Here is a 10,348-nt window from a genome sequence, read left to right on the forward strand (position 1 = left end):
CTATATAAGGCATGCAAGGGGAAGACGGCTATGTTAGAATCTGAAGGGCTACAACCCAGGTCTTTGCAAAAGATCCAAAAGCCAGGAGATAGTAAACCAACTCCAGTTTTCATAGATACTGCTCCAGCACAGAGAAACCCAACTCCTACTGATAATAAGCAGATTCCAGTTGCCAAAGAACTAGTCCGCTCCAGTCCAGCAAAAATATGTCAACTCCCAGTGGTACACGTCGGTGCTATACAAGTGGTTTTTAACCCCTTTCCATGACGGTGTTTGGAACCGTCGCCAAGTGAGGGTGGGTGATAGGGGGTCCTTCCCGCACGACCCAGAAACCGTTGAGGATACGCCCTCCGCACGCTCGGCAAAATGAGGTCGTGTGCGACCGGCGAGCGCTCAAATACGGTAATACGTACAATAGAGCTAAAAAATACAATTATACAGGAAAAATTGTTTCCGGTCGCAAGTACATCCCACACAATCAGTCCCCGCTAAATGTTTCCGTTCGCATGTACATCCCACATAGTCGCTCCAAAGAAAACGTTTCCGTTCACAAGTACATCACACACAATTTTCGCCGTTAAATCGTTTGTGATAGCGTTGCCATTGCACACGATATTAACAATTTTATCGTTTGTGTTATTCAATGCATCACACACGATGCGTAGAAGGAACTGTGTGGCAAAGGCTGTCCATCACACACAGTTTTTATGTGGTAAGCGTTTGCGTAAGGTGGCCTAACGCAAACAGTTGTGCAGTGGAGATTGATCGCACATGTAGTGGATCCTAGAAACGTTTCTGATCTCCATGTCTATCGTAGACGTTTCGCTTTCGCAAACCGTGTGCAGTGCAATCCCTAATTAATCCCTAATTTAAAAATCACATGTTTTGAATTTGAAAGTAGGCAATCACTTATTTCATATCCAACCATGTTTATTACAAATACAGGTTCAACCACGAATGCATAATTCGATGCACATGTACATATACTGAAGAACTATAGAAGCACCAAGTAAAGAATGATGAACCAAAGTTGTACTAAAGACTGTAAAGAGAGAGGTGAAAGACATTCTGGTTGCTGGAGAAGGTGAAGCGGAATGCCCATATTGTGCCCTCCTCCATGCATAATACGCGCACGACTCTAGGCCAACCCCTTGTGATGGCTGCCCGTCCATCCTTCATTGTCTTCATTATGACTTCTCGATGCTCATTGTAGTCTGGATGAAATACTTTAACCTCCATTGCGCATCCACCAATCATGTACTTTGCGAGGTAATCTTGAGTGAACTGCTTCGGGAACCACTGCGAACGAAAAAGATTCAAACATTGTTGTCTAACACTCATTATGGACAGTAAAAAGAGAAGGCTGCAGAGTTTGTAGTTACCATCCTACAGCTCACTGTTGTGTTGGATAAAGCATAAAAAATAATTTTCTTGCCACCATTCGTATCTTTTTGCTAATAATCCTTCTCGGTTTCCACACTTGATGCTTGTTCATGAATATCTCATTGCCCCATACGCAAAAAGGGTCGATGCGTGGATCCTTGCCAAGGGCATATGTACCTACAAGCAACAAGTCAATATTATAAGCTAACAAGTGTCCAGGCCTGGATCTATATGCACTACATTATGGAACGACGGGTGGAGTACAAGCCGAGGGATGAAGCTAACCTTGGCGGAAAATGGTGGCCACTCCCGTTGTTGTCCTGCATAAGTAGTGGAAAGGCATGATAAGTACAACAACCTTAAAATCAAACAAATATAGCAAATGTAAACAACATCATCTCCAAATGATAGCTTGAATGTGTTGGTTTCAGCATGCTGTTAAAGCAGATATAAAATGGAAGGCAATGTTACCGACAGCAGGCTTAACATCCATCAAATATTGCAATTCAAACTGGTATTGTTGAAAATGAATAGAATGTAGGTAATGCTTAAACATCACACTAGATAAATGTGTAAAACTGAAATAAAGGGCACGTGTTAACTACACCAGGAATAACTGGAACCAAATATAGCCGTTCAAACTAGTATTGATTTAGTCGAGCGGCACAGTTCCGACTTGCACATAATGAACAACACATTGCGAATGACTGAAATAAACAAGGCATAAATGACCAGTATAACAACCAAATATAGCCATTGAAAACTAGACAGTCTCACTGCAACCAACCTAACAAGGAAATACAGCTAAACAGGGCATATGCTTGAAAACTGGACAAATGCTCACTGCAACCAACCTAGCAAGCAGATACAGATAAAGAAGGCATCTGCTTGATAACTGGACAAATGCTTAAAAAAAGCAACCTAACAACCAAATACAGATAAACAAGGCATCTACTTGATAACTGGACAAATGCTCACTGCAACCAAACTAAGAACCAAATACATATAAACAAGGCATCTGCTCGATAACTGGAAAAATGCTCACTCCAACCAACCTAACAACCAAATACACATAAACAAGGCATCTACTCACCATAAACAACCAAATATAGCCATTCATGAAACTGAAGTGGACAATTCATACTTAAACATCACATAGCCCTATTGAACAATACATTTTTGCATAAGTGAAATAATTAAACATGGCACAGTTAAAGCACCGCACGACAAATGCTACTACAACAAAGGGTACGGGTTGGCAAGCTAGAAAAGGTAAGATTTGCTGATAGGATGTTACCTCACGTTTCATGGACGGGATCCTTCCAGTTGGAAGAGCACAGACCCATGGTGCGCTCTCTGATGTCACAGATGGGCTATTTCACCTTGGAAGAACCTTCGTGTGTGCCCTCCTCGTGGTTGTGGTCGATGAGATCTGACTTGGCAATTGAGGATCCCAAGCCGCCGCCGTGGAACGTGTCCTTTAGAAATGACAAAATGGGCTCGATGGAGTATAAAGATCGCAAATCCTTGACCGCTTGGCGGAGGAGATCAGTGGCAGGGCCATCGAAGAGATCGATGGCGGTTGAACCAGAGGGGTTGGGGATGGACCACTTAACCTGTGACATATCCCGCGTGAAGTCGTCGTTGTGGACGAGCTTGATGTCGTAGCCAGCTTTCCTGAGATACAGTAATACGCTAGCACGCTGACATGAAGCCTTCGGCATGGCAACAAAGTCAACGTCTTCGCCGGCTTCCGTGGCGACGTATTGCTCCGGGATCAACAGACCGGGGCGAACGACGGCCACCTCGCCAACGTCCGTCGGAGAGGCCATGATAAACCTCTTCTTGGTCGAACGCTCGTCGGGCTCCCCGTGATACGTGGTCGATCTTAGGCTGCGACATTCTGGAGCAGGGACTATGGATCTGGCGAGGAGGGACACCGCAGGCCTCATCTAAAAACTCAGGGGAGTGGGCGACGATATGGGAATCGCTGGGTAACCTGAACTTTATTATCTAAGCTAGGAGGAACGGGCAGACTTGCAGGGGTTGGCGGCGGCGCCTGTGGCGGCCGCGAGCTAGGGTTCGAGGGGGAGGGGGCACGTGGGGGAATGTGGAGGGGGGGTTGAGGATACGCTGCGGCTACTGAAAATTTTAGTAACGGTGGTTGGAGATGGTGGTGGACGAGGGAGGGCGACGGTTCAAATGCCTTAGCTACTGCAATTTTACTATAAGGTCGGTGCTGGAGGAGTGTGGGCGACAGATGAAGTACGGCGGCTACTAAAATTTGGGTAAAGGAATTGATGCGGGGCGGGAGTGCCCAAGATCGCACACGGTCCAATAACAATATGCGTGTATGATAATAAGGAAAAGTGGCGGAACCGCCGATTTTTTGCGACCCTCAAGGCGGTTAGTTTGTTTTTGTATTTCTAGCTAGCTGGTCTATCGCACACGGTTCATCCTAATTTCCAAATAAACTTACCCGCCTTTAGCTTGCACAGGTGGTGATTTTACAGCGCACTTGCATCGCACACGGTTAAGCCAGTACCTCCACCCTTTGCTTGCGCTTTCGCGGTCGTGGTGATTTTACAGCGCACTTGCATCGCACATGGTTGATCCAGTACATCCACCTTTGCTCGCGCTTGCGCAGGCGTAGTGATTCATAGCGCACTTGTATCGCATACGGTTAAGATACTAGTGGACCAGTTGCGCCAAATGGCGCAGAGGCACGCTAAAGCCATGCCCGCGATGAAAATATTTGCATCTGTTATTAGCTTAAGGTTTGAGTAAGCACATATGGCATGAATTGTAACCCTTTTTATACTTGATCATGCACAATTTGTTGTGTTATTTGGGTAACATGGAAGCCATAGTTTTTTTATATTTTAATCATCAGTTGTGTGGCATTTAGGTCCATCTTTTAATTTAGTCCTATTTTTTCTTCAGAGGAGCACAAACAATATAAGCAATAAGGGTCATTAAGAGCATCATTATTATTCAAAATGATAGAAACTCTATACAACCTGGTATTTAATTATTTTCTTTCTCTCAAGCCCTAATTCTGAACACAGCCCAATGATCCACCCCCTATAAGCCTACACTGAAATCTGAAAGTGGGTGGCATATATGTTTGTAGACGAAGCTTAAAAACCGAGAAGATTACCGTACAAACACATGCTACTTTAACTTCAAAAGAACCAACTCCATAACATAGACGAACAATAGAGCATCACTTTTTAGTACCACCATACTCAATCTGGGCAGAGGTGCGCATAACGAAAATTGTTTTTAAAAGAAATTTTACATCGTCCTCTCATACCTTACACACGGAGTTTGGTAACCAAAAAAAGGTTAACAAAATATATCTACATGCACTCACAGATGCTTTCACTTCCGCACCACTTATAGACTATAAAAAATTGAATATTGTGTGTACATGGATAGCCAGCTTATCAATTAGATTGGGTATTTGTCACTTTATGCGCATGTCGTTCATTAGCAAGGAATCCTAGAGCAACTTGAATTTCAATCTGCATATCCATACGCAAAAAGTGAGAATCATAGTCCTACTACAATTTTGTAGCTAGAGAAAATAATAAATTAGGAATAAGCATGAAATGGAATTTTTTTGTATCCGATGATGATAAAAAGAACATATTTTAGAAATACACAAAATTTAAGAGGCATTTTCTTGGTTTTACACAGATGAATCATCCAATAAATAAATATGAACACAAATTAGTTTGAACTTCCAAATAAACAGATGAACGTAGCACAAAGAAGCATCACTTTGACACAGTACTACCTTGATATAGAGAAAATCATAGAGTTTCTCGAAAAATGATTTAGGATCAGAGGATCACTGGGTTGATCAGCATACCAGTGTTAATATATATGGTAGAAGTCCATGAATGAGTCCACTCTTTCTTTGACAAAATAGGAAAGTGTGACTTATAACATAAAGAACCAATGCAAGGAAATAAACTGATGTGCAGGGAACCATTATTTAAACTCCTGCCCAAGTCTTGCTCCTGGGTTTGTTTTTTCATTTTTGAAAGATCCCATGGAGAAAAGAAGCATTTCCAAGTTTGTGCTGCTATGAATCAAGATCCACACAAATCCTAAATAGAGAGGCCCATGGAGAGAAGCATGCTCAAACTAAAACCAGGAGGGAGCTGCACACATCACCTTTAGAAAATCGGCTTGTAGGCAATCAAAATGCGAGTGAGAGAGAGGTAGAGGAGCACCTAGTTTCCTCTATCTAAATACCTTATGAAAGAATGAAGAACAAAAGAGAGTGTAAGTTTGTAGTGCGCCGTTTTCGAATGCTCAATATCTTGGTCTGTTTGGTCCATTTGTTTCATTCCAGAATGAATGAGTTGTTGATTTGACATTTCTGCAAAAACTAATGAGGTAGTTGGATAAGAATGTTAACCTTTCATGGGAGGATTAATAAATAGTAACAAAAAATTATGATACTCCCTCCAATCCATATTAATTGTTGCTGGTTTGGTACAACTTTGTACTAAAGTTGTACTAAACCGACGACAACTAATATGAATCCGAGGGAGTACTTAATTTTACATGATGCCATTTCAATGTTATCTACCTGGTCATTACCGGCATCGAATAGTTCAATCCTCTTATTGCAAGGCTACTTTGGTACCTGCAACATCATGGCGACCGAATAGCACATCTATTAGCACCAAGAGAGTTACAATGGTACGAAAAATGAAATTTAAGAAATTGAGATTTATCAGTGAAGGGCACATATGCCAAGTAAAACAAAAATTAGTAAATAAACATTGTATCATTTCACATATGCCAAGTAAATAGAGATTGAATTGTAGTTTTGGCTCTGTCCTTGCTCATATTTAAGTAAAAAGGATTGTGTGCATTGAAATGCTATGCAAAATACATTGATACTAAAAGAAAGCATTGCTAAGCAAATAATTTCAGGACAAATTTAGGTATTTCAAAATCTTGATGAGCTACCATAACACACAAAGATAGAAATTATACATTGTGGAGCATGACACGACAAAGACGTCAATGAAGGAAACTACCAACCATAAATTGCTTCCTGACATTTAGTTGTTTGTTGGCCTCAGAAGTATTCCTTTTCTCTTCATCTTTGAGACACGATCAAATTCTTTGATTAAGCTGCAAGAAGCCATGGCATATATCTACATAAACAAGAACTCAACGGTGATACATTCTCCAGGTAAAGAAATTGCTAAAATTCATCATGCCACATGCAGAAGATATGGAATTGCAGGCTCAAGTAGAAACAACAACGACAGCGTTCAACAAGACTTACCGCTTGCACTTGCTCATCTTCCCAGTGAGTTCTTCGAGCCGCCAGTTTGCCCATTGGAGCCCTTGATCTTGTCTATCTTATAGAACCTGTTGGGGATATTACTACTGGGTATAAACCGGCCGAGAGAGGCTGGGTTACCCCCAAAATGAATTATTTATATTTGAAGCCAATGAAGACAAGGAGTATGGCGCTTTACGAAGGCCCAGGGCCCAGAGGGGGTTATGGCCTGTAGACATAAACCGCCATATCATATGTAACTTGTGTTGTAAGATAAGAAAGGTAGAAACCGAGCTGGACACGTTTATGAGCCAGCCTCGGGATTCCGTAGACCGCCGGGCGTCAACCTGTGTATATAAAGGGACGACCCGGCGGCGGTTTAGGGACAACAAACAACAACTCGCGAGCCAGGCATAGCGGATTCGCTCCCTAGTCATCGAAACCCTAGAAATTCCACAACAACTGGATTAGGCCTTTACCTTCACCGCAAGGGGCCGAACCAGTATAAAACTCTCTGCGTCCTTCGTCCGGTTTAACCCCTTTAAGCTAACCCGTCGCGATGGCTCCACGACTAAGTCCTTTCACTAGGACATCTGCCGTGACAAAACCACGACGATTGGCGCCCATCGTCGGGCTATCGTACGATGGTTTCGAGTTCTTAGAGGGCAGCTTCGAAGGGCTCAAGGGATACGCTGTGGGCCGGATGACTAAGAGTCGTCACGGCAAGCTCTACATCGACGACGCAGGCTGGGGCCCCGAGGCCGGCTCAATTGAGTACGGGTATCGGGTCCCCTTCGGCGGCATTCACGTGTTCATTGGCAAGATTGGCGAACCGGGCCCTGAGCCGGACACCTGCACCAACATCGTCGAAACGGCTCAGCGTGCGAGATCCGCCCGGGTTAAGCCTGCCATGAAGTGTGCCTTCGTGGGAGTCATCCACGGAGTGGCATCTGAGGATAGATCGGAATCTGGTGGTGAAACCGTCGTTTACTCTAGTGACGAGTCATCTACTGGAGAGACCGAGTCATTATATCAGTTGCAGGATGGCCGGTTTGGGGGCTGTTTCGATGGCGACAGTATTCCGGACCCCCTTGATCCGCCAAGCCGAGTTGCAATCTTCATGGCTGGTACACAGTCAGCGCCACAATCTTCGACCGTCGCGGCGATGATTTCCGGTTCAATGGCGGTGACAGCAGCTGGGGCAGGAGGCCCTGCGCGACCGCTGGTTCAGGTTTTGTCCGATTTATTCGACACCTTGGCAGCACTGCTAGCGGCTGAAGTCAGCCCGATGAATTAGGAGCAGCACAACGCAGATGTGGCGAAGGTGAAGGATCAGATAGCACAAGCCAAGGTGGACCTGGCCGCTGAAAACGCCAGGATGACGGCAAAGCAGGCCGAGTTAGATGCACAGTCTTATCGACTTATGTTGGATCAGAACGCATCGAATGACGTAATGAGGAGAATGTACCGATATCACCTGCCCCCGGTTTATGAAGCCAGGAATCTCTTCAACACGTCAGGAACAGGAACCAGCAACCCGCTAGTGGTAAACCGGGCCGAAGCACCTGGAACGGGGACGCCGGTTCAACCGCGCGCAATGGATCCCCCTCCTCAGAATATCCCGTCCCAACACGTGCCGACGCCTCCGGGTCATTACTCCAACCCTTTGGATAACATAGTCGCAGCCGCTTCACGATTGGCGGCCCTCCCAGTCGACGGTGAGTCCCCCGTAGCGGTGGAGATGCGACGGGCTAGAGAGCTCCTTCAGACAGCCTTGACTCAGCAGCATGCTTATTCATACAGCCGCGAAAGGATTCATTCTACTCCCCGCCCGAGCCGGAGTTACAGCAGGCGTATGGATGAACCAGCCATGTCCAGCAGTGCGCGGAATCATAATCCGCCTCGTGGTCATAAACCGGCAGGCGGCGGTGGTGATGCTCAAGATGTGGTGGATCGTGCTAGGGCACGTCGAGAGGCCGAGTTAGCGGCACAACATGAAGCTCACCAATATACTCCGGTTCGTCCAAAAACTTCGGTGGAACCAGGGGTTACCTCCAGTTCGTTGGGGTGCCGTGTCTCGTCCCAGCGCTGCGCATCATACGGCTGCCCAAGGATTTCAAGGGCCCACGTAAAGTGCCAAATTATACTGCCGATTTATCCCCCGAGTCATGGGTTGAAACCTATGAGATGGCAATGGAGATGCTGGATGTGGACGATGCGGCGTGTGCTAAATACTTCACCATGATGTTGGAGGGAACAACTCGCACATGGTTGAAAAATCTGCCAGCTAATTCCATTGGGTCATGGGCCAAGTTAAGGGCCCGGTTTATCCAGAGTTTCAAGGATACGTGCAAGCAGCCCATGCCAATTGTGGACCTAGCCGCCTGTGTCCAGGAGGAAGGAGAGTCAACAACCCATTGAGTGCGCCGGGTTTCAGAAATATTGCACTCATCGGACCGCATCAATGCTGATACAGCAGTTTTAACGTTGGAAGGCAATTGCCGGTTTGCACCTCTGAAGTTGAAATTGGGACGGCTCAAACGTCATTGCAATGACATGGGGACACTTATGGCAGCTCTGGTGAAGTATGCCGACTCAGATAGTACCAAGGACCCCGAGTCTGACGATGACAAGATAGGGAAGGGAAAGAAGAGCGACAGCACAAAAGGGCAGCAGCATAACTCGGCAGGTCATGGAAACAGCGGTAAGCGTAAAGCGGATAACATTTTAGATTTTGTGGCTAATACCAACACATAGGATAACAGTCAGCGTCGTAAGGGTAAACCGCCTCCGCGTGGTGGAGGACCAAGTCCCAATCTAGAGCGCATGTCTCACCTGTTAAACCAGCCCTGCCCAAAGCACGGGTCGCGGGATAAGCCGGCCACGCACCTCTGGAAGGATTGTTACATTATGCGGGAGTTCAAAAATTCAGATTTTTTCGGTATGATCATGGACCGGCCGGCGGTTCAGGACCCGGATCTCATGGGCCGGGTTATGGTGGAGGCAGTTCCAGTTCAGGATTTCACGGTAATCAAGGCGGGCATGGCAATCAAGGAAGTCAGGGCAACAAGGTGGTTATAATCATCAGGGGAATCAACAGCAGCAGCAGCAGTCAGGTTACCAGAGCAACCTGAAGCAGTTGAATAGTGGACAGTACCATGTCTTCACCACGAGCCTGTGCAAACGCGACCAGAAGCTGCACAAAAGGGCGGTGAACTCCTTGAACCGGCGGTGCCCTGTTACTTGCATTGGTCTGAACAGCCCATTGTGTGAAGTCGAGAGGATCATCCACCTCGGGTTGATAATCCGGGTCATCTGGCATTGGTGGTGGCACCTTAGGTTGGAGGTTATAAGTTCACCAAGGTACTCATGGATGGGGGGAGTAGTATCAATATCCTTTATTATGAAACCTTCCGTCTCATGGGGTTAACAGATAAAAATCTTAAACCATCCAACACGGTCTTCCATGGTGTGGTGCCTGGCAAATCGGCGTATCCAGTTGGTAAGATAGCTCTGGAGGTTGCTTTTGGATATGAGCATGATTCAAGATCAGAGACATTGACTTTTGAAGTGGTGAAAATCAAGAGCCCGTATCATGCCCTATTTGGACGGCCGGCTTATGCTAAGTTCATGGCAAGGCCTGTTATGTTT

General features: G+C 45.7%; 1 long non-coding RNA gene across 2 annotated transcripts; it reads right to left on the reverse strand.

The window, feature by feature from the left end:
- Positions 1-4,390: 4,390 nt before the first annotated feature.
- Positions 4,391-7,006, reverse strand: LOC109757599 (uncharacterized). 2 transcript variants are annotated; one of them, XR_005764704.3, is made up of 5 exons: positions 6,701-7,006; positions 6,451-6,543; positions 5,990-6,046; positions 5,650-5,785; positions 4,391-4,910 (listed from the first exon to the last, which is right to left on the reverse strand). It is a non-coding gene; the product is annotated as an uncharacterized lncRNA (long non-coding RNA). The 2 variants fall into 2 exon arrangements; XR_002231594.4 differs by having other exon boundaries at positions 4,392-4,910; positions 6,451-6,566.
- Positions 7,007-10,348: the final 3,342 nt, after the last annotated feature.

Source organism: Aegilops tauschii, chromosome 7, assembly GCF_002575655.3.
Source record: "Aegilops tauschii subsp. strangulata cultivar AL8/78 chromosome 7, Aet v6.0, whole genome shotgun sequence".
In the NCBI taxonomy this organism is placed as follows: Eukaryota; Viridiplantae; Streptophyta; class Magnoliopsida; order Poales; family Poaceae; genus Aegilops; species Aegilops tauschii.